Genomic DNA, 6364 nt, shown 5'->3' with positions numbered 1-6364 from the left:
GGAATATTCCTCTGTCGCAATGTTAAGAACCATTGCCTGCTGTTGGAACTCCGTAGTGTATTCTTGAACGGTTTGATTGACCCTTTGGCGTAAGCCATACCACTTGTACCAACGCTCCTCAAGGAATCCCACCGGATAGAACTGTTTCCTAAGTAGCTCCTTGAACTTGTTCCACGACACCGCCTTCTTCTCCTGCTTGCAATAGGATTTCCACCATGTCAACGCATGTCCTGAAAGCTTCAAAGTCGCGAACACAATCTTCTCTTTTGACGAATAGCCATAAAGAGTAAAATACGTCTCCATCCGCTCGATCCAGTCATCAAGCCTCTCGACGTCAACACTCCCATCATAAATAGGAATCTCCACTGTGAAATCAATCTTCAGATTCTGGTAAGAATTCTTACCCCCTTGATGCGGTGTAGCCTTGACGGTCTCATCCTCCTCGTCGGAGCCTGAAAGCTTGCTCTCTCCACCGGACTCTATAGGTTTCTTCTTAGACCTAGAAGAAGATTCCCCCTTTTCGTTCCCTCCTTGGATGAGACCGACGAGTTTTGTGAGCGTCGACCCTATCGTCTCGATCTACTTCTCTAATTCATCAATCCTTGCTGAATTATCTCCTTCAGCCATCTTCTCCTTCCTTAAATCCTGGACTCCTTCCAATGAAATAAGGATCTCGCCAAGCTTCTTGTATGAGGACCGAGTAAGGACCATACACAGGATGCCCCCTTCTCCGGATCTAGTGCTCTGATACCAACTTGATACGAGTCGCCGTGCGAGCATATTTGATCGCGGAATTATCAAAGGTGAGTTGAGAAGAGGATGACAAAAACACAAGAACAATTTAGTATATGGCGAAGAAAAATACCCTCTCTAGATTATGAGTATGAAAAGATTACAATCTCTCTCTCACAATCTCACTAGAATCGAGAACAAACTCTCAATTCTCTCTAAACCCTAATCTCTCTTGATTAGAATCTCTCTTTGATTATTCTCTCTGAGATCTGATTGTTTCCAAAAGGTGGGTTGAGAAGAGGATGACCAAAACACAAGAACAATTCAATATAAGGCAAAGGAAAATACCTTCACTAGATTATGAAGAACAAAAGATTACAATCTCTCCCTCACAATCTCACTAGAACCGAGAACAACCTCTCAATCCTCTCTAAACCCTAATTTCTCTTGATTAGAATCTCTCTTGATCACTTCTCTCTGAGATCTGATTGTTTAGAACCCTAAAACAATCTTATTTATAGATGTGCAAACGTGGATGTCAATCTTGTAAATAAACAAGCCTAAAAGAATCAGGAATCCCTGTCAAAACAGAATCCAAAACGAAACAGGAAACCCAGAAATCGCGATCCGGTCGACCGCCAGGCTTGGTCCGGTCGACCGGCCAGAGAGTTTTCTCAAACCCTGCATCGTACAGGTTTTCCGGTCGACCGGCATGTGTGCTGCGGTCGACCGGCCAGAGATCTGCCAGTTTACCCTCTTCTTTTGCGTTTCGCTCCTGTTGACTTCTTTCACCATCTTCTTTGGCTCCATCCATGCTCCTATTCCCAAGATATGAGAATCTCCTATCCTCAAGCTCCCATGAGGATCGCTAAACTCCTGAAGAGAAGATACACCCGTATCATTCAGACTCTGATGGTCTGTGAATAACTCAAACCGCACTCCATATAAGTAGTGTCTCCATGACTTTAGTGCAAATACCACTGCTGCTAACTCCAAGTCATGAGTGTGTAATCGGCGTTGCAATCTTCGAGAAGTCCTGAATGAACTTCCTGTAATATCCAGCTAAACCCAAAAAGCTGCGAATCTCTGTCACCGTCTTCGGTGGCTCCCAACCAAGAACTACCGTGACCTTTGCCGGGTCCACTGCTATGCCCTCTCTACTGATGACGTGGCCAAGAAATTTGACTTCTGAAAGTCAAAATTCGCACTTGCTGAACTTGGCATACAGCTGATGCTCCTGCAGAGTCCTTAACGCTATCCGTAGATGCTCCTCGTGATCTGCCTCCGATCTCGAGTAAATGAGAATATCATCAATGAAAACGATCACAAACTGATCTAAGAAGGGATGGAAAACCCGATTCATCAAGTCCATGAATACCGCGGGTGCATTGGTCAACCCAAATGGCATGACCAAGAACTCAAAAGATCCATATCTAGTAAGAAATACGGTCTTGGGAATATCCATCTCCCGAACCCGCAACTGATGATTGCCAAAACGAAGATCAATCTTCGAGAAATACTACGCTCCCTGCAACTGGTCAAACAAGTCATCAATCCTAGGTAGTGTGTACCTATTCCGGATAGTGACCTTGTTCAACTCTCTATAATCTATGCATAATCTCATACTACCGTCCTTCTTCTTCACGAAGAGGACCGGTGTGCCCCACGGAGAATGACTCCGGCGAATAAAATCCTGAGCTAACAACTCGTCCAACTGGGTCTGAAGCTCCCTCATCTCAGCTGGTGCCATGCAATAGGGTGCGCAGGATATCGGGGTTGTGCCTGACTACAACTCAATACAGAACTCTACCTCTCTCACCGAGGGTAATCTAGGTATGTCCTGAAAGACATCCTGATACTCTGAGACAACTCTAGTCTCCAATAACTCAGCACCCTGATACCGTCGCATCACCTCCTCGATGTACGCTAGAAATGACTCCGCAAATCGGTTGCCCTGTGAGGTGGCTACAATCATCTCGGACCCATCGGACGCTCGCAACTTGACTGTCTTCGCAAAGCAGTCAATACTAATATGGTAGGAAGACAACCAATCCATACCAAGGATGACATCGAACTCGGACATATGCAACACTATCAAATAAACTATGAACTCCGACTTGTCTAAACTGATGGTACACCTCCTACAAACACTCTCTAGAAGCGATACCTCACCTAAAGGGGTGGAAACAGATAAAGGGGTGTCTAGAGGCTGAGCTACGAGCTGGAGTCTAGCCATAAATGCATGAGAGATGAAAGAATGCGAAGCTCCCGAATCAAAAAGAATACGGGCGGGGAAAGAATCCACAAGGAACGTACCCTCCACTACTGCTCGACTAGCTCCATGATCACGGGGAACTACTGCATAAACCCTGCCTATGACTGAAGACTGCTCTACTACTGGAGATGGAGAATATGGGACAATGTGCCCCTGAGGAACCTCCTGAACTGCTCCAACCTGCCCCTCAGTCCTCTGAGCTGCTGGCGGTGCCTCGAGTCTGTTCTGCTGGCCCTGACCTCTGCCCTGCTGGCGCTACTGCTGGTTCGGACCCTTGCCCTGCTGGGCTCCTGCTGGTGCGCTATGACACTCCGATGTCTTATGCCCGACCTTGTGATAGTTAAAACAAGATCCCTGAAACTTGCGTTGCTGATGCTGATGTCCAGAAAAATATCTCTTGTTCTTGCCTTTGTCACCGCTCTGCCCTGCCTTGGCCTTCCCTTCCTTATCCTTCTGGAACATGCTAGTCTCAATCTCCTGTGAAGTGGCGGCCTCAGCTACCTCCCTAATTGAATAGAACCTCCTCGAGACTAGGTATCGGCGGAGATTAGGGCGAAGCCCTGCCAAGAACATCTGAGCCTGACGCTCTCCTGTCTGCCACATACCCGTGAAATGTAGCAACTCCATGAACCTGCTCTCAAAATCTACAACGGTCATGTCCCCCTGAGTCAACCTGGACAACTCAACCTCCTTCCCAGTCCGTGCTGCAGAAGAATGTACTGCCCATCAAAGAAGTATATGAAGTCCTCCCATGTGAGGGTCATCCTCTGCTCTGGAGTAAACTAAAGTCGGTACCATCTCCCGGCATCTCCCTTCAAGCTGTAGGATGCCAATCTATGCTTCTGCACTGAATCCACACTGAGTATGTCAAGAATGTTGCCCACATCCTCCTTCCATTTATGGGCTGTAAGAGGGTCTGGTGATCCCTGGAACTCTGGTGCCCTCATCTTTTGGTACCTCTCTACCATACGGAGCCAAGCCTCCTGCGCTGTGGCTCTATCTGGGACTGCTAGATGAACAGTTGCAGGCATGATCTCTGGGGATCTCTCTCTAACAGGAACGGCGTGTATCCTATGCTGCTGAGCTACCGGTGGTGGTGGTGCTATATGAGTCATCACCAACTCCTCAATGGCTGTCATCCGGGCAATAAGAGGAGCCATGATATCCACCAAATACTGAGGAGCCTGCTGCGGCTCGGGTGGTACCTGCTGAGGCTCGGATTGAGCTGGCTGCTACTCAAATGGAGTCTGCTGTGACTCTGCCTGCCCAGCTCTCCGAGTACGAGGCCTACCATGTCCTGCCATCTTGCTGCTCATAAGAAAATAAGAGTTTATGAGTCAAAATAGACCTCTATAAATAGCGTATCACAATACAATTTTTTTTTTCACAACATATAGTATTTGCACAAATACTTTAAACTTATACAAAAATAGTTGTTATATAAAAAAAAATTTCTCAAATTTTGAGATATACGCAAATATCGTCCTCACTCATACTAGGAAATCCTTACGGACTCTATACATGAATCCTAAGAAACTCTATCCTAGCTCCACGACTCGACACAGGATGATCCTAAGGATACTGGAACTAGAGCTCTGATACCAACTGTGACGCCCCTGGGTTCACACAAGGCTACAGTCCAAGGTGAAACCAAGAAAGTCAAACCTACCATGCACCACACCATGCACCGCCTTTACAACTTCTAGAATAAGACTCTCAAATGTCTAAACAAAAATCTACCGTGGAACTCCAAAAGAAAATGTATAACTAAATAGACGGCTGAAGCTAAAATGCATCGCCATCAACCTGCTACTCTCCGGGCTCCTGGCTCGTTACCTGAAAGGGGGAGGGACAACGAGCGTCAAAGCGCTAGCGAGCAACATCACAACCAACCCCAAGGGAACAGGGCTCGTTGTATAAGAAAATATAGATAATACATAATAGATCTAAAATCATTGATCTTACTAAAGAGGATTTTTAGTACCTAGGAATTTACAACACGAGCATAGGTACGTCGAGCGAAATAATCCAAACAAGCAAACCCTCATGTATATACCTTGTATCTCAAATTGTAAATTCCTAAACACCAAACCCGAAGTTCTAGTACAGGAACATTAATAAAAACTAATCTCAGAGCATAAATACAGTGCCATGTCATAGCCTACATGAGTATCATGTTATCATGTCATAATCTACATAAGTGTCATGTCATAAAACTCCTGTGAGAAAGTCATATACAGGGTTAAGAAATATGTCCGATACAGGAACTAGATACTGTGGTTTTCCAAACACATGGAATAAGTCGCAAGTGTCCAACACGAGGAAAAAAATGGATTATAGTCCAACACGAGGACTTCTATGGATTATAGTCCAACACGAGGACTGTGTAACTGTGAAAAGTATATGCGGACTGATATACATATTCTATACTCACACGCGTCTCGGTGTACATATCTAAACTTGTGTCAAAAGTCAACCCACATGTACAGATAAATCATTAACATGGTGAACTAGTGACAGGTCATCGAGGCAACCCCGAAAAGCAACTCAAACAGATTTAAGAATCTACAAAACAACTCATCAGTCAACTGAGGTGTCGACTGATGACGTTAGTCGACTCATGTGTCGACTGACAAGCTCAGGCAGCATAGCCTCAGCTCACCAGTCGACCGATCTGTAGACTGCGGAGCTAGGAAAACCAAATCAACCCATCAGTCGACTGATTAGTCGACTGATGACTGAGATTTCAGCCCGTCGGTCGACTGATCAGTCGACCGATTGACTGCAAAAACTCTGCACAGGTTATTATTCACCCAAAAGTTGATCTAAACTCATCCCCATCAATCCCAAGCATGAAAAATACTGATATTAACATATATGTACCAAACTGGAATGAAAGATCTACATGTAAACATTTATCAAAAGCCTTAAACACATAAAAACATGTTTGATACGTTTTGAAATCCATAAATCATGAAATAACTCTTGTCAAATATTTTCAGATCTAGATCTCTTTAATAAAACATTGATGATCTTTTTATAAACTGAGAAGCTCAATACTTCACATCATATACCATAAAGATTTATTCTTTGTACTAAAAATATGTTTTTGGCTCAATAAAAACTTATTAAACTCAATAAATTCGTGTAAAACAAAAGGGACAGAGTTGAGCGAGATGTTACTCGCCTCTGGGTGATGAACAACTCCTAGATCTGAGAGAGAGTGGATCCCCTTTGCTGCAATGTGAAGATTTTGACAAAAATCCTCTAAGTTCTCCCCCAAATCACCAAGAACAAAACTAGGGTTTAAGATAGGGGAGAGGGGCCTAGGGTTTTCTCAGTTCTGAAGATGAGGGG

This window comes from Asparagus officinalis, chromosome 8, assembly GCF_001876935.1.
Source record: "Asparagus officinalis chromosome 8, Aspof.V1, whole genome shotgun sequence".
Classification (NCBI taxonomy): domain Eukaryota; kingdom Viridiplantae; phylum Streptophyta; class Magnoliopsida; order Asparagales; family Asparagaceae; genus Asparagus; species Asparagus officinalis.
This window is presented reverse-complemented; position numbering follows the sequence as displayed.